Source organism: Grampus griseus (assembly GCF_964374135.1).
Source record: "Grampus griseus genome assembly, chromosome: 13".
NCBI classification, from domain to species: Eukaryota; Metazoa; Chordata; class Mammalia; order Artiodactyla; family Delphinidae; genus Grampus; species Grampus griseus.
Window position 1 is genome coordinate 29,793,942 of NC_139007.1, and position 19,281 is coordinate 29,813,222.

The following is a 19,281-nucleotide window of genomic DNA, read 5'->3' on the forward strand; positions in this document are numbered from 1 at the left end:
CAGGATATATTTAAAGTGATGAAAGGGAAAAACCTACAACAAAGATTACTCTACCCAGCAAGGATCTCATTCAGATTCAATGGAGAAATTAAAACCTTTACAGACAAGCAAAAGTTAAGAGAACTCAGCACCACCAAACCAGCTTTACAACAATAGCTAAAGGAACTTGTCTAGACAGGAGACACAAGAGAAGGAAAAGACCTGCAAAAACAAACCCAAAACAATTAAGTAAATGGTAATAGGAACATACATATCGATAATTACCTTAAATGTAAATGGATAAATGCTCCAATGAAAAGACACCGACTGGCTGAATGGATACAAAAAAAGACCCATGTATATGCTGTCTACAAGAAACCCACTTCAGATCTAGGGAAACATACAGACTGAAAGTGAGGGGATGGAAAAAGATATTCCATGCAAATGGAAATCAAAAGAAAGCTGGAGTAGCAATTCTCATATCAGACAAAACAGACTTTAAAATAAAGACTATTACAAGAGACAAAGAAGGACCCTACAATGATCAAGGGGTCAATCCAAGAAGAAGATATAACCATTGAAAATATTTATGCATGCAACATAGGAGCACCTCAATACATAAAGCAAATGGTAACAGCCAGAAAAGGGGAAATTGACAGTAACACAATCATAGTAGGGGACTTTAACACCCCACTTTCACTAATGGACAGATCATCCAAAATGACAATAAATAAGGAAACACAAGCTTTAAATGACACATTACACAGGATGGATTTAATTGATATTTATAGGACATTCCATCCAAAAACAACAGAATACACTTTCTTCTCAAGTGCTCATGGAACATTCTGCAGGATAGATCATATCTTGGGTCACAAATCAAGCCTTGGTAAATTTAAGAAAATTGAAATCATATCAAGTATCTTTCCCTACGACAACACTATGAGACTAGATATCAATTACAGGAAAAAAATGTAAAAAATAAAAACCCTTGGAGGCTAAACAATATGCTACTAAATAACCAAGAGATCACAGAAGAAATCAAAGAGGAAATCAAAAAATACCTAGATGGGCTTCCCTGGTGGCGCAGTGGTTGAGAATCCACCTGCCAAAGCAGGAGACATGGGTTTGAGCCCTGGTCCAGGAAGATCCCACATGCCACGGAACCACTGAGCCCCTGTGCCTCAAATGCTGAGCTATGCTCTAGAGCCTGCAAGCCACAACTGCTGAGCCCATGTGCCACAACTCCTGAAGCCCATGCGCCTAGAGCCCATGCTCTGCAACAAGAGAAGCCACCGCAATGAGAAGTCCCTGCACTGCAATGAAGAGTAGCCCCTGCTAGCCACAACTAGAGAAAGCCTTCATGCAGCACCAAAGTCCCAATGCAGCCAAAAATAAATAAAAATAATAAATAAATTTATTTTAAAAAATACCTAGAAAAAAATGATAATGAAAACATGATGACCCAAAACCTATGGGATGCAGCAAAAGCAGTTCTAAGGGGGAAGTTTATAGCAATATAATCCTACCTCAAGAAACAAGAAAAATCTCAAATAAACAAGCTAACCTTACACCTAAAGCAATTAGAGAAAGAACAAAAAATCCAAAGTTAGCAGAAGGAAAGAAATCATAAAGATCAGATCAGAAATAAGTGAAAAAGAAATGAAGGAAACAGTAGCAAAGATCAATAAAACTAAAAGCTGGTTCTTTGAGAAGATAAACAAAATTGATAAACCATTAGCCAGACTCAACAAGAAAAAAAGGGAGAAGACTCAAAGCAACAGAATTAGAAATGAAAAAGGAGAAGTAACAACTGACACTGCAGAAATACAAAGGATCATGAGAGATTACTACAAACAACTATATGCCAATAAAATGGACAACCTGGAAGAAGTGGACAAATTCTTAGAAAAGCACAACCTTCTGAGACTGAACCAGGAAGAAATAGAATATATAAGCAGGACAATCAGAAGCACTGAAATTGAGACCGTGGTTAAAAATCTTCCAACAAACAAAAGCCCAGGACCAGATGGCTTCACAGGCAAATTCTATCAAAAATTTAGAGAAGAGCTAATACTTATCCTTCTCAAACCATTCCAAAATATAGCAGAGGGAGGAACACTCCCAATCTCATTCTACAAGGCCACCATCACCCTGATGCCAAAACCAGACAAAGATGTCACAAAGAAAGAAAACTACAGGCCGATATCACTGAAGAACATAGATGCAAAAATCCTCAACAAGATACTAGCAAACAGAATCCAACAGCACATTAAAAGGATCATTCGCCATGATCCAGTAGGGCTTATCACAGGAATGCAAGGATTCTTCAATATACGCAAATCAGTCAATGTAATACACCATATTAACAAATTGAAGGATAAAAACCATATGATCATCTCAATAGATGCAGAAAAAGCTTTTAACGAAATTCTATAAGCATTTATGTTAAAAACTTTGCAGAGGGGCTTCCCTGGTGGGGCAGTGGTTGAGAATCTGCCTGCTAATGCAGGAGACACGGGTTCAAGCCCTGGTCTGGGAAGATACCACATGCCCTGGAGCAACTAGACCCATGAGCCACAACTACTGAGCCTGCGTGTCCGGAGCCTGTGCTTCACAACAAGAGAGGCCACGATAGTAAGAGGCCCGCACACCGCGATGAAGAGTGGCCCCCTCTTGCTGCACCTAGAGAAAGCCCTCGCACAGAAACAAAGACCCAACACAGCCAAAAATGAATAAATTAATTAATTTAAAAAAAAATCTCCAGAAAGTAGCCAGAGAGGGAACCTACCTCAACATAATAAAGGCCATATATGACAAACCCACAGCCAACATCATTCTCAATGGTGAAAAATTGAAACCATTTCTGCTAAGGTCAGGAACAAGACAAGGTTGCCCACTCTCACCACTATTATTCAACATAGTTTCAGAAGTTTCAACCACAGCAATCAGAGAAGAAAAAGAAATAAAAGAAGTACAAATCGGAAGGAAGAAATAAAACTGTCACTGTTTGCAGATGAAATGATACTATACACAGAGAATCCTAAAGATGCTACCAGAAAACTACTAGAGCTAATCAATGAATCTGGTAAAGTAGCAGGATACAAAATTAATGCACAGAAATCTCTTGCATTCCTATACACTAATGATGAAAAATCTGAAAGAGAAATTAAGGAAACACTTCCATTTACCATTGCAGCAAGAAGAATAAAATACCTAAGAATAAACCTACCTAAGTATTCAAAAGACCTGTATGCAGAAAACTATAAGACACTGATGAAAGAAATTAAAGATGATATGAAGAGATGGAGAGATACACCATGTTTCTGGATTGGAAAAATTAACATTGTGATAACGACTATACTACCCAAAGCGATCTACAGATTCAGTGCAATCCCTATCAAACTACCAATGGCATTTTTCACAGAACTAGAACAAAAAATTTCACAATTTTGTATGGAAACACAAAAGACCCTGAAGAGCCAAAGCAATCTTGAGAAAGAAAAATGGAACTGGAGGAATCGGGTTCCCTGACTTCAGACTATACTACAAAGCTACAGTAATCAAGACAGTATGATACTGGCACAAAAACAGAAATATAGATCAATGGAACAGGATAGAAAGCCCAGAGATAAACCCATGCACATATGGTCACCTTGATAAAGTTGGCAAGAATATACAATGGAGAAAAGACAGCCTCTTCAATAAATGGTGCTGGGAAAACTGGACAGCTACATGTAAAAGAATGAAATTAGAACACTTCCTAACACCATACACAAAAATAAACTCAAAATGGATTAAAGTGCTAAATGTAGGACCAGACGCTATAAAACTCTTAGAGGAAAACAGAGGCAGAACACTCTTTAACATAAATCACAGCAAGATTCTTGTTTACCCACCTCCTAGAGAAATGGAAATAAAAATAAACAAATGGGACCTAATGAAACTTAAAAGCTTTTGCACAGCAAAGGAAACCATAACAAGACAAAAAGACAACCCTCAGAATGGGAGAAAATATTTGCAAATGAAGCAACTGACAAAGGATTAATCTCCAAAATATACAAGCAGCTCATGCAGCTCAATATCAAAAAAACAAACAACCCAATCCAAAAATGGGCAGAAGACCTATATAGACATTTCTCCACAGAAGATAAACAGATTGCCAACAAACACAGGAAAGGATGGTCAATCATTAGAGAAATGCAAATCAAAACTGCAGTGAGGTATCACCTTATACTGGTCAGAATGGCCATCATCAAAAATCTACAAACAAAAAATGCTGGAGAAGGTGTGGAGAAAAGGGAACCCTCTTGCAATGTTGGTGGGAATGTATATTGATATAGCCACTATGGAGAACCGTATGGAAGTTCCTTAAAAAACTAAAAATAGAAGTACCATATGACCTAGCAATCCCACCACTGGGCATATACCCTGAGCAAGCCATTATTCAAAAACAGACAGGTGGACTTCCCGGGTGGTGCAGTGGTTGAGAGTCTGCCTGCCGATGCAGGGGACACGGGTTTGTGCCCCGGTCTGGGAAGATCCCACATGCCGCAGAGTGGCTGGGCCCGTGAGCCATGGCCGCTGAGCCTGCGCGTCCAGAGCCTGTGCTCTGCAACGGGAGAGGCCATAACAGTGAGAGGCCCACGTACCGCAAGAAAAAAAAAAAAAGAGGTACCACAGTGTTCATTGCAGCACTTTTTATAATAGCCAGGACTTGGAAGCAACCTAAGTGTCCATTGACAGTTGAATGGATAAAGAAGATGTGGCACATATATTCAATGGAATACTATTCAGCCATAAAAGAAATGAAATTGAGTTATTTGTAGTGAGGTGGATGGACCTAGAGTCTGTCATACAGAGTGAAATAATTCAGAAAGAGAAAAACAAATACCGTATGCTAACACATATATATATAATCAAAAAAAAAAAGGTTCTGATGTAACTAAGGGCAGGACAGGAATAAAGACGCAGATGTAGAGAATGGACTTGAGGACACGGGGAGGGGGAAGGGTAAGCTGCAACGAAGTGAGAGAGTAACATTGACATATAAACACTACCAAATGTAAAATAGATAGCTAGTGGGAACAGCCACATAGCACAGGGAGATCAGCTCGGTGCTTTGTGACCACCTAGAGGGGTGGGATAAAGAGGGTGGAAAAGAGATGCAAGAGGGAGGGTATATGGGGATATATGTATACATATATTTGATTCACTTTGTTATACAGCAGAAACTAACACAACATTGTTAAGCAATTATACTCCAATAAAGATGTTTAAAAAAAAAGGCATGTAACATTTTTATAGTAGATAAAAGTAGTTCAAAGTATTTAGAAGTAATTTCTGTCATCACAACAACAGCTTCAGCAAATATAGAAGTATTATGAAATTTATTTTTGACTTAGAGCTTATCTTGAGAAGATGTATCTGATAAAGGAAATGAATTATGACTTAGTTCCAGAATTCTTAGCTTATTTCATGGAGACCTTTCCATTATACCTTAAGTGGAACTTTAAAGAGATAAGTGCAGACATAAGGAAACTATGAATAAAAAGTTATGCTTGAAGAAAGAAAAAGTAATGTGTCCTTTTTTCATGTTTTTTGCTCATATTGATGAAGACCTAAAATGAATGATTCCCCAAAACTTTGTCTTTCTTGATTGACAGAAAAATATTAACATTGGAAACCTTTGATAGTGGTGATTTAATTCAAAACAATTATGCTAAACTTTTTGAATTCTGAATCCTGGAAAACTCTCATTTCAGGAAACACAAGAACAAACCAAAAGAGAACAAGTTTATAAGAGCAAAAATACCATTATTTCTGACACTGATGATTCAGAGTTTATGACATTCTTGACAGACTAAAGTTTATCTTTAGCTCTTTGCAGAAGAAGAAAATAAGGTAATGTAAATAAAATGATAACCTCATTAAAGAACTTTCAAAAACTGTCAATTCTCTACACTGTTATAGAAGCACCTATGGCTAATCATTTTCCCACTTTTTAAAAAGAAAATCTCCTAAGGAATTTTTGTAGGGAAGACTTAAGAATCATTGAAAATGAAAGCTCTTGGGAACTGGGGAGATTACCTTAACTTGAAAACTTTCAGGATGAACTCTCAGCTTCTCAAACAACTCAATGTCATTTTTAACCATTCAGAAGTCCTTTCTATCGATTTTAGTAGTTTCTTTGATAAGAGTAAGATGACTGATTTTGGAAGCTTTTCAACCTTGGTCAAGAATCTGTTTTGTTTGTTTGTTTGTTTGTTTTAACATCTTTATTGGAGTATAATTGCTTTACAATGGTGTGTTAGTTTCTGCTGTATAACAAAGTGAATCAGCTATACATATACATATATCCCCATATCTCCTCCCTCCCACCATCCCTATCCCACCACTCTAGGTGGACACAAAGCACCAAGCTGATCTCCCTGTGCTATGCGACTGTTTCCCACTAGCTATCTATTTTACCTTTGGTAGTGTATACGTGTCCATACCACTCTCTCACTTTGTCCCAGCTTACCCTTCCCCCTCCCCATGTCCTCAAGTCCATTCTCTACATCTGCGTCTTTATTCCTATCCTGCCCCTAGGTTCCTCAGAAACTTGTTTTTTTGGATTCCATATGTATGTGTTAGCATACGGTATTTGTTTTTCTCTTTCTGACTTACTTCACTCTGTAAGATTCTAGGTCCATCCACCTCACCTCAAATGTCAATTTTGTTTCTTTTTATGGCTGAGTAATATTACATTGCATATGTGCCACATCTTCTTTATGAATTTATCTATCATGGACACTTAGGTTGCTTCCATGTCCTGGCTATTGTAAATAGAGCTGCAATGAACATTGTGGTACATGACTCTTTTTGAATTATTGTTTTCTCAGGGTATATGCCCAGTAGTGGGATTGCTGGGTCACATGGTAGTTCTATTTTTAGTTTTTTAAGGAACCTCCATACGGTTCTCCACAGTGGCTGTATCAATTTACATTCCCACCAACAGTGCAAGAGGGTTCCCTTTTCTCCACACCCTCTCCAGCATTTATTATTTGTAGATTTTTTGCTGATGGACATTCTGACCAGTGTGAGGTGATACCTCATTGTAGTTTTGATTTGCATTTCTCTTTTGATTAGTGATGTTAAGCATCCTTTCATGTGTTTGTTCGCAATCTGTATATCTTCTATGGAGAAATGTCTATTTAGGTCTCCTGCCCATTTTTGGATTGGGTGGTTTTTTTGTTTTGTTTTTTTTTTTTTTGATATTGAGCTGCATGAGCTGCTTGTAAATTTTGGAGATTAATCCTTTGTTAGTTGCTTCATTTGCAAATATTTTCTCCCATTCTGAGGGTTGTCTTTTTGTCTTGTTTATGGTTTCCTTTGCTGTGCAAAAGCTTTTAAGTTTCATTAGGTCCCATTTGTTTATTTTTGTTTTATTTCCATTTCTCTAGGAGGTGGGTCAAAAAGGATCTTGCTGTGATTTATGTCAGAGTGTTCTGCCTATGTTTTCCTCTAAGAGTTTTATAGTGTCTGACCTTACATTTAGGTCTTTAATCCATTTTGAGCTTTTTTTTTTTTAACATCTTTATTGGGGTATAATTGCTTTACAATGGTGTGTTAGTTTCTGCTTTATAACAAAGTGAATCAGTCATACATAAACATATGTTCTCAAATGTCTTCCCTCTTGCGTCTCCCTCACTCCCACCCTCCCTATCCCACCCCTCCAGGCTGTCACAAAGCACCAAGCCAATATCCCTGTGCCATGCGGCTGCTTCCCACTAGCTATCTACCTTATTACGTTTGTTAGTGTGTATATGTCCATGACTCTCTCTCGCCCTGTCACAGCTCACCCTTCCACCTCCCCATAACCTCAAGTCCGTTCTCTAGGAGGTCTGCGTCTTTATTCCAGCCTTACCCCTAGGTTCTTCATGACATTTTTTTTTCTTAAATTCCATATATATTTGTTAGCATACGGTATTTGTCTTTTTCTTTCTGACTTACTTCACTCTGTATGACAGACTCTAGGTCTATCCACCTCATTACAAAGAGCTCAATTTCGTTTCTTTTTATGGCTGAGTAATATTCCATTGTATATATGTGCCACATCTTCTTTATCCATTCATCCGATGATGGGCACTTAGGTTGTTTCCATCTCCGGGCTATTGTAAATAGAGCTGCGATGAACATTTTGGTACATGACTCTTTTTGAATTTCGGTTTTCTCAGGGAATATGCCCAGTAGTGGGATTGCTGGGTCCTATGGTAGTTCTATTTTTAGTTTTTTAAGGAACCTCCATACTGTTCTCCATAGTGGGTGTACCAATTCACATTCCCACCAGCAGTGTAAGAGTGTTCCCTTTTCTCCAGACCCTCTCCAGCATTTATTGTTTCTAGATTTTTTGATGATGGCCATTCTGACTGGTGTGAGATGATATCTCATTGTAGTTTTGATTTGCATTTCTCTAATGATTAATGATGTTGAGCATTCTTTCATATGTTTGTTGGCAATCTGTATATCTTCTTTGGAGAAATATCTATTTAGATCTTCTGTCCATTTTTGGATTGGGTTGTTTGTTTTTTTGTTATTGAGCTGCATGAGCTGCTTGTAAATTTTGGAGATTAATCCTTTGTCAGTTGCTTCATTTGCAAATATTTTCTCCCATTCTGAGGGTTGTCTTTTGGTCTTGTTTATGGTTTCCTTTGCTGTGCAAAAGCTTTGAAGTTTTATTAGGTCCCATTTGTTTATTTTTGTTTTTATTTCCATTACTCTAGGAGGTGGGTCAGAAAGGATCTTGCTGTGATTTATGTCATAGAGTGTTCTGCCTATGTTTTCCTCTAAGAGTTTTATAGTTTCTGGCCTTACATTTAGGTCTTCAATCCATTTTGAGCTTATTTTTGTGTATGGTGTTAGGGAGTGATCTAATCTCATACTTTTAAAAGTACCTGCCCAGTTTTCCCAGCACCACTTATTGAAGAGGCTGTCTTTTCTCCACTGTACATTCCTGCCACCTTTATCAAAGATAAGGTGCCCATATGTGCGTGGGTTTATCTCTGGGCTTTCTATCCTGTTCCATTGATCTATCTTTCTGTTTTTGTGCCAGTACCATACCATCTTGATAACTGTAGCTTTGTAGTATAGTCTGAAGTCAGGGAGCCTGATTCCTCCAGTTCCTTTTTTCGTTCTCAAGATTGCTTTGGCTATTCGGGGTCTTTTGTGTTTCCATACAAATTGTGAAATTTTTTGTTCTAGTTCTGTGAAAAATGCCAGTGGTAGTTTGATAGGGATTGCATTGAATCTATAGATTGCTTTGGGTAGTAGAGTCATTTTCACAATGTTGATTCTTCCAATCCAAGAACATGGTATATCTCTCCATCTATTTGTATCATCTTTAATTTCTTTCATCAATGTCTTATAATTTTCTGCATACAGGTCTTTTGTCTCCTTAGGTAGGTTTATTCCTAGATATTTTATTCTTTTTGTTGCAATGGTAAATGGGAGTGTTTTCTTGATTTCACTTTCAGATTTTCCATCATTAGTGTATAGGAATGCCAGAGATTTCTGTGCATTAATTTTGTATCCTGTCACTTTACCAAATTCATTGATTAGCTCTAGTAGTTTTCTAGTAGCATCTTTAGGATTCTCTATGTATAGGATCATGTCATCTGCAAAGGGTGACAGCTTTACTTCTTCTTTTCCGATTTGGATTCCTTTTATTTCCTTTTTTCTCTGATTGCTGTGGCTAAAACTTCCAAAACTATGTTGAATAAGAGTGGTGAGAGTGGGCAACCTTGTCTTGTTCCTTATCTTAGTGGAAATGCTTTCAGTTTTTCACCATTGAGGGTGATGTTTGCTGTGGGCTTGTCATATATGGCCTTTATTATGTTGAGGAAAGTTCCCTCTATGCCTACTTTCTACAGAGTTTTTATCATAAATGGGTGTTGAATTTTGTCAAAAGCTTTCTCTGCATCTATTGAGATGATCATATGGTTTTTCTCCTTCAATTTGTTAATATGGTTTATCACATTGATAGATTTGCGTGTATTGAAGAATCCTTGCATTCCTGGAATAAACCCCACTTGATCATGGTGTATGATCCTTTTAATGTGCTGTTGGATTCTGTTTGCTAGTATTTTGTTGAGGATTTTTGCATCTATGTTCATCAGTGATATTGGCCTGTAGTTTTCTTTCTTTGTGACATCCTTGTCTGGTTTTGGTATCAAGGTGATGGTGGCCTCATAGAAGGAGTTTGGGAGTGTTCCTCCCTCTGCTATATTTTGGAAGAGTTTGAGAAGGATAGGTGTTAGCTCTTCTCTAGATGTTTGATAGAATTCGCCTGTGAAGCCATCTGGTCCTGGGCTTTTGTTTGTTGGAAGATTTTTAATCACAGTTTCAATTTCAGTGCTTGTGATTGTTCTGTTCATATTTTCTATTTCTTCCTGATTCAGTCTTGGCAGGTTGTGCATTTCTAAGAATTTGTCCATTTCTTCCAGATTGTCCATTTTATTGGCATAGAGTTGCTTGTAGTAATCTCTCATGATCTTTTGTATTTCTGCAGTGTCAGTTGTTACCTCTCCTTTTTCATTTCTAATTCTATTGATTTGAGTCTTCTCCCTTTTTTTCTTGATGAGTCTGGCTAGTGGTTTATCTATTTTGTTTATCTTCTCAAAGAACCAGCTTTTAGTTTTATTGATCTTTGCTATTGTTTCCTTCATTTCTTTTTCATTTATTTCTGATCTGATTTTTATGATTTCTTTCCTTCTGCTAGCTTTGCGGTCTTTTTGTTCTTCTTTCTCTAATTGCTTGAGGTGCAAGGTTAGGTTGTTTATTCGAGATGTTTCCTGCTTCTTAAGGTGGGCTTGTATTGCTATAAACTTCCCCCTTAGAACTGCTTTTGCTGCATCCCATAGGTTTTGGGCCGTTGTGTCTCCATTGTCATTTGTTTCTAGGTATTTTTTGATTTCCTCTTTGATTTCTTCAGTGATCACTTCATTATTAAGTAGTGTATTGTTTAGCCTCCATGTGTTTGTATTTTTTACAGATCTTTTCCTGTAATTGATATCTAGTCTCATGGCGTTGTGGTCAGAAAAGATACTTGATACAGTTTCAATTTTCTTAAATTTACCAAGGCTTGATTTGTGACCCAAGATATGATCTATCCTGGAGAATGTTCCATGAGCACCTGAGAAAAATGTGTATTCTGTTGTTTATGGATGGAGTGTCCTATAAATATCAATTAAGTCCATCTTGTTTAATGTATCATTTAAAGCTTGTGTTTCCTTATTTATTTTCATTTTGGATGATCTGTCCATGGGTGAAAGTGGGGTTTTAAGTCCCCTACTATGAATGTGTTACTGTCGATTTTCCCTTTTATGGCTGTTAGTATTTGCCTTATGTATTGAGGTGCTCCTATGTTGGGTGCATAAATATTTACAATTGTTATATCTTCTTCTTGGATCAATCCTTTGATCATTATGTAGTGTCCTTCTTTGTCTCTTTTAATAGTCCTTATTTTAAAGTCTATTTTGTCTGATATGAGAATTGCTACTCCAGCTTTCTTTTGGTTTCCATTTGCATGGAATATCTTTTTCCATCCCCTTACTTTCAGTCTGTATGTGTCTCTAGGTCTGAAGTGGGTCTCTTGTAGACAGCATATATAAGGGTCTTGTTTTTGTATCCATTCAGCTAATCTGTGTCTTTTGGTGGGAGCATTTAGGCCATTCACATTTAAGGTAATTATCAATATGTATGTTCCTATTCCCATTTTCTTAATTGTTTTGGGTTCGTTATTATAGGTCTTTTCCTTCTCTTGTGTTTCTTGCCTAGAGAAGATCCTTTAGTATTTGTTGTAAGGCTGGTTTGGTGGTGCTGAACACTCTCAGCTTTTGCTTGTCTGTAAAGGTTTTAATTTCTCCATCAAATCTGAATGAGATCCTTGCTGGGTAGAGTAGTCTTGGCTGCAGGTTTTTCTCCTTCATCACTTTAAATATGTCCTGCCACTCCCTTCTGGCTTGTAGGGTTTCTGCTGAGAGATCAGCTGTTAACCTTATGGGGATTCCCTTATGTGTTATTTGTTGTTTTTCCCTTGCTGCTTTTAATATGCTTTCTTTGTATTTAATTTTTGACAGTTTGATTAATATGTGTCTTGGCGTATTTCTCCTTGTATTTATCCTGTATGGGACTCTCTGTGCTTCCTGGACTTGATTAACTATTTCCTTTCCCATATTAGGGAAGTTTTCAACTATAATCTCTTCAAATATTTTCTCAGTCCCTTTCTTTTTCTCTTCTTCTTCTGGAACCCCTATAATTCGAATGTTGGTGCGTTTCATGTTGTCCCAGAGGTCTCTGAGACTGTCCTCAGTTCTTTTCATTCTTTTTTCTTTATTCTGCTCTGCAGTAGTTATTTCCACTATTTTAGCTTCCAGGTCACTTATCCGTTCTTCTGCCTCAGTTATTCTGCTATTGATCCCATCTAGAGTACTTTTAATTTCATTTATTGTGTTGTTCATCGTTGCTTGTTTCATCTTTATTTCTTCTAGGTCCTTGTTAACTGTTTCTTGCATTTTGTCCATTCTATTTCCAAGATTTTGGATCATCCTTACTATCATTATTCTGAATTCTTTTTCAGGTAGACTGGCTATTTCCTCTTCATTTGTTAGGTCTGGTGCATTTTTATCTTGCTCCTTTATCTGCTGTGTGTTTTTCTGTCTTCTCATTTTGCTTATCTTACTGAGTTTTGGGTCTCCTTTTTGCAGACTGCAGGTTTGTAGTTCCTGCTGTTTCTGATGTCTGTCTCCAGTGGCTAAGGTTGGTTCAGTGGGTTGTGTAGGCTTCCTGGTGGAGGGGACTAGTGCCTGTGTTGTGGTGGATGAGGCTGGATCTTGTCTCTCTAGTGGGCAGGTTCACGTCTGGTGGTGTGTTTTGGGGTGTCTGTGGCCTTATTATGATTTTAGGCAGCCTCTCTGCTAATGGGTGGGGTTGTGTTCCTGTTTTGCTAGTTGTCTGGCATAGGTTGTCCAGCACTGTGGCTTGCTGGTCGTTGAGTGAAGCTGGGTGCTGGTGTTAAGATGGAGGTCTCTGGGAGATTTTCGCCGTTTGATATTATGTGGAGCAGGAGGTCTCCTGTTGACCAGTGTCCTGAAGTTGGCTCTCCTACCTCAGAGGCAGAGCCCTGACTCCTGGCTGGAGCACCAAGAGCCTTTCATCCACACGGTTCAGAATAAAAGGGAGAAAAAGTAGAGGGAATTAGTAGAAGTATGAGGAAAGAAAGAAGGAAAGAAGGAAGGAAGGAAGAAAGAAAGAAGCAAAGAAGGAAAGAAGGCAAGAAGGAAAGAAAGGAGGGAGGGAGGGAGGAAGGAAGGAGGGAAAGAAGGAAAAAAGACAGAAAGAAAGAAGATACAGTAAAAATAAAATAAAGTATAATAAAGTTATTGAATTAAAAAATTCTTATTTAGGAAAAAAAAGGGACGGATAGAACCTTAGGACAAATGTTGGAAGCAAAGCTATACAGACAAAATCTTACACAGAAGCATACACATACACCCTCACTAAAAGAGGTAAAGGGGGAAAAATCATAAATCTTGCTGTCAGAGACCACCTCCTCAATTTGGGATGATTCGTTGTCTAAAGGAGGGAAGGAAGGAAGGAAAGAAAGAAAGAAAGAACGAAGGTAAAGTATAATAACGTTATTAAAATTAAAATTGATTATTAAGAAAAAAAATTAAAAAAAAAACCATGGACGGATAGAACCCTAGGACAAATGGTGGAAGCAAGACTATACAGACAAGATCTCACACAGAAGCATACACATACACATTCACAAAAAGGGGAATAGGGAAGAAAATCATAGATCTTGCTCCTAAAGTCCACTTCCTTAATTTGGGATGATTGGTTGTCTATTCAGGTATTCCACAGATGCAGGGTATATCAAGTTGATTGTGGAGCTTTAATCCGCTGCTTCTGAGGCTGCTGGGAGGGATTTCCCTTTCTCTTCTTTGTTCTCACAGCTCCCAGGGCTAAGCTTTGGATTTTGCCCTGCCTCTGCGTGGAGGTCGCTGGAGGGCGTCTGTTTTTTGCTCAGACAGGACGGGGTTAAAGGAGCCGCTGATTCGGGGGCTCTGGCGCACTCACGCCGGCGGGGAGGGAGGGGCACGGAGTGCGGGGCGGGCCTGCGGCGGCAGAGGCCTGCGTGCGGCGCAGAGGCCTGCGTGACGTTGTACCAGCCTGAGGCCCACCGTGCGTTCTCCCGGGGAAGTTGTCCCTGGATCCCGGGAACCTGGCAGTGGCGGGCTGCACAGGCTCCGCGGAAGAAGGGTGTGGAGAGTGACCTGTGCTCGCACACAGGCCCCTTGGTGGCGGCAGCAGCAGCCTTAGCGTCTCCCGCCCGTCTCTGGGGTCCGCGCTTTTAGCCGCGGCTCGCGGCCATCTCTGGAGCTCCTTTAAGCAGCGTTCTTAAACCCCTCTCCTCACGCACCAGGAAACAAAGAGGGAAGAAAAAGTCTCTTGCCTCTTCGGCAGGTGCAGACTTTTCCCCGGACTCCCTCCCGGCTAGCCGTGGTGCACCAACCCCTTCAGGCTGTGTTCAAACCGCCAACCCCAGTCCTCTCCGTGCGTTCCGTCCGAAACCGAAACCAGAGCCTCAGAGCCTCGCAGCCCCCGCCCGCCCCGGCGGGTGAGCAGACAAGCCTCTCGGGCTGGTGAGTGCCGGTCGGCACCGATCCTCTGTGCGGGAATCTCTCCTTTTTTCCCTCCGCACCCCTGTTGCTGCGTTCTCCTCCGCGGCTTCGAAGCTCCCCCTCCGCCTCCCGCAGTCTCCGCCCGCGAAGGGGCTTCCTAGTGTGTGGAAACTTTTCCTCCTTCACAGCTCCCTCCCACTGGTGCAGGTGCCGTCCCTATTCTTTTGTCTCTGTTTTTTCTTTTTTTTTTCTTTTTCTTTTGCCCTACCCAGGTACGTGGGGAGTTTCTTGCCTTTTGGGAGGTCTGAGGTCTTCTGCCAGCCTTCAGTAGGTGTTCTGTAGGAGTTGTTCCACATGTAGATGTATTTCTGGTGTATCTGTGGGGAGGAAGGTGATCTCCGCGTCGTACTCTTACGCCATCTTCCGAGCTTATTTTTGCGTATGGTGTCAGGGAGTGTTCTAATTTCATTCTTTTACATGTAGCTGTCCAGTTTTCCTAGCACCACTTACTGAAGAGCCTGTCTTTTCTCCAAAGAATCTGTTGTAATGAGTGTATTGAAAATGGGTAAAGAGCGCAAAGAAGAAAGTGAGAAATCTGGTAGAAAGTAGGTGGGAGGAAGCCCCTGTAAGGTAGATTGTGGAGCAATTTGAATGGGGGTTTGTGGAAGGGAGACAGAAGCAAAATGGCAAGGAACTGGCAGAGTGAGAGATTTTACCAAGTGTTGGTATGGAATAAGAATCCAATCCTTTTAATTTTTTAAAGAGATGAAGAGAAGTGTTGGAAAAGAATTTTTACCACTTGTGGTGTTACTGCCCAGCAGTCTGAGCCTCGTCCAGCCTGTCTTCTTAGGTTGCATGTTTTTATAGAGAGACAAGAATACTTAGGCTCTCTGTCCCTCTAGTGATGCAATTCAGCCACAGTATGAACAATTGCAATGTCATCAATATCACTATCTATGCTGGTTTTTAAAGAATGTGTTGTATGGTCACACTATCCTACTCTCACTTATTTGCCATGTGCCATTTCACTTGTTTGCAGTACTTTCCTCAGCATGTTAAAAAGGACCTGCGGCTTATCCATAAATCTCAACCTTAATAACATATATGGATGTCACAGAGGCCCTCAAAAAGCAGATGACAAAGCAGATTTAAATGTTCAGGGATTTTATTAGGAGAAATATCTGTGTGAAATAAAACAGGAAGGGAGCTGGATAAAGCTGGGATGATAATAAAACCACATGCAAATCTGACCCACAATGAAGGGAAGAGGGAGGGAAGGTTGGTGCCAGTGTTCTAGACAGCCCTGCATCTAAGGGAGGTTTGGCAAGGCTGTGAAAGAGTGCTCTCCAGCCAAAGTTGTCCATCAGAGGTGTCACTTTGCCTCCCAAGAATGTGTCTGCCTTAGTATTCCTGCCATTTCAGTCATTAGCTGGGAGCAGCCCGTGGAACACATGACCTCGGCATAAATGAGGCTATAGCTTTTGGAGCACAATGGCTGGGCTCCTTGGTCAGCAACACTCCCTGTAGTGGTGGGTCTGCAAAGCTCATTCTCCTGGCCACTGCAACGAGCCCCTTGACCCATTCAGATCTGCTTCTCCCCACAGGTCCAGGAGCAGCTCCTCCATGTTTCCATGAGCCTTTCTTCCTGAGCAAAAGATTAAAAAGAGGGAGGTGAGTGGAATGAACTAAATCTCCCATCATTACTGTTGATCACTGGGTTATAACCAGTACTTGTCTCCCTCCTCCACTCTTCATTCTAAATTCCTTTCATTCTCACTGATTCCCTTAGCAGGTCTGGGTGGCTTGCCTGATGGTATGAACCAAACTTTCATCCCTGACATATCTCAACCTTTACTATCATATCTCTTACAGTCCGGGTTGCTTCATATGACTGTTCACAGGTACAGTAGGGCAAGGGATTACTAATATCCAAATGGTCTCCACATTCATTCCTCCCTGTCTCCCCATGTGCAAGCACCCTTACATCATTCTGCTGATCGGAATGAATTACCCCTGCCAATACGATGACTGCTGTTTTCTCCTGTTGGTCCCCGGGCACCAGGAGACCCAAGTTTCTAGGTAGTAGCCGTAACTTATAGCTTGATGGGACCCTTGGTGTATTCCCTGGCAGAGCTCAAGAGTGTAAGGACAAGAAGCACAAAATCCCTCAGTGAGTCAGTAATGGCCACTCCTTGGCTTTTGGACCCATGTGTCTTTCCTACTGTGGACAAAGCACCATATAGGGGTCTCTAGTTTGATAAACATTCCCCATCCTTTCAGAGCATTTTTTCAGCACTGACACTTCACCTGCACATTTAGAAGGTTAGTCGAGCATTCTATGAGGCTGGATGCCTCTGAGTGGCACAGTATATGTTATGATTAGTGGACCCCATGGTAATTGGCCCACTCTCATACTTCCTTTGCTGTGAAGTGTGTCCCTAAATTAGATGCTAGGCTGTGGGTGATTCCATGTCTTTGATTCAGGCATTCTATTAGCCACTGTATAGCAGTACTGGGTAAAGTTTTGTAGGCAGAGATAAAAAGATAAACTCATGCTCAGAATAACTGTCTACCCCTGTAAGTTAAACCAGGGTGGAATGGGGCAATGTAGTCAACTAACTAATTGAATTCTTTAGGAAATAGTGCCATATCAGAGACTCAGAGTTGCTCTTCATTGTTGACAAGTTGGATATTTGGAGGTAGCAGTGGTTAGATCAGTTTTCATAAGTAAGGTCCATGTTTTTGGACCCATATGTAGCTCCTACTTCTGCCACTATGGCTAGTACATTTGGGTGCTCATCACGCCAGTTCTGGAGTGACTGATAATGAAGGCTGGCTAATGTCAAGTGCAGGAGTCATTTTGTCTACTTTGTTGTTCATTGCCTTTTCCATGGTGGATGCTTTCTGGTAGACAATGGGTGATACAAAAATCTTCACACCTTGTGCCCATTCCTTTGTGTCCATCAACATGGCTCTATCCTGGACCTCCTTGTCTCTTAGGTTCTTGTTCATTTCTTTCTGGACTCCAATGATCAGGCCACTGACCATTGCCCAGAAATCTATATGTATTCTTACCTAAGGTTACATCTCTTTCCACTCAAAACGGATTACCAGGGGCACTGCCTATAGTGCAGCCATTAGGAAGATTTTTTTTCACTCCACTTTTTCAAGGCCAATCCTGAATGTGACTATAATGCCACCACTGTCCATATTTTACTTGCACCCACATACTGAGGTATTCCATCCACATATGTCAAGCTCAGACTTTTTCTTGATCTTTTACTTAGTGATACAGGAACTCCCATACAAATAAGCAGAGGGACACTGGTGTAACCATAGTGGGTGACATGTGGTCTGGGCTACTTTCTCATGACCACTGGAGTGTGTCCGGGTCTGTTTGTTATTATGATTTGATTGGTGCAACAGAATCCAGCTCATGATGGGCAGTTTCAGATGTATGGTCAGTATGTGTTCCATAACCAAGTGTTCTGTGTTTACTAGAGCCAGTAACACGGTTATTTCTCAAAGAGTGAATAAACCCTCTACTGTGTCGGACCTTCAGAATCCCAGAGGTCTGTGTTGTGATTCTCCACTAGAGCTTGCCATAAGTTCCACACTGCACCTTTGCCAACACTATAGAGTCTTGTGAACCCTCCAACACTATAAAGTATTCTATGCCCCAGACGGTGGGGCTGATTGCCTCGCAGCATGGACCTGCTACATCATCCTTTCTTGCTCTTCCATTGTTGTGGGTTTTGTTCATTTTTTGTTTCTTAATTTTACATGTCAAGCATCAACATTGTTGGCCGCCAGTCCCTTCTGCCTGTAAGGATGCCATGCTCTATTAACCATTTCCACAACTCAGCAGGTTAAATCCCTTGACTGTCTCTCCAATTTCACCTGTCATTATGATAATTGAAGCCACTTAACGCTGGCGATAAAGTGCCGTCACCTGGCTTCTGTTACTTAGAGGGAGGGCATTATTACCACCGTTGTTAAAGAGCACAGCTCCGTAACTGCCCCTTCTACCATCCTTGGCCTCTGAAGAACCATCACTGAGCTTTTTACTTATTCCAATGCCCCTCTTACCAGCACATTTGTGATGGCCTTGGTGAAGGGTATATCTTCTTGACTCTTCTGTGCTTATATAACATATTCATTCAGCATTCTCACTTCCCTCAGCCTCATTATTCCTTCCTCTGCTATCTGCCAGGGCAATATTGGCACTTTTATTTTGCTGAGAGTTTGCCATTATTTTTCACAGACCTCTAAAAGCCACCCAGCAGCAAGGTTGCCCTGTTGCCTGGAGTTCTTGCCAGGATGTTAAATTCCATGTCTTTAGAAAGTACATCTAAGGCAATGAATTCTTGCTTATCCAGCTATATGTGGTCCCCTTGATCAAACACCCTCAAAATCCAATCCAAGGGGTACTCCCTTTACCGTTGCCGGAACATGTCAGCTCATTCTTGCAATTTGTTAAGTGTGGAGTCTCTTTCCTCCCTTATCAGGGATAACACACTCCTGGCCAGGTTATGATGGGGTTTGACCTTAGTTATTGGCCTGGCAGTCAGAAGAGGAGTTGGGGCAACTCCTGAGGGGGTAACTATTACCTTATGAGAGAGAAGCTTCTGTATCA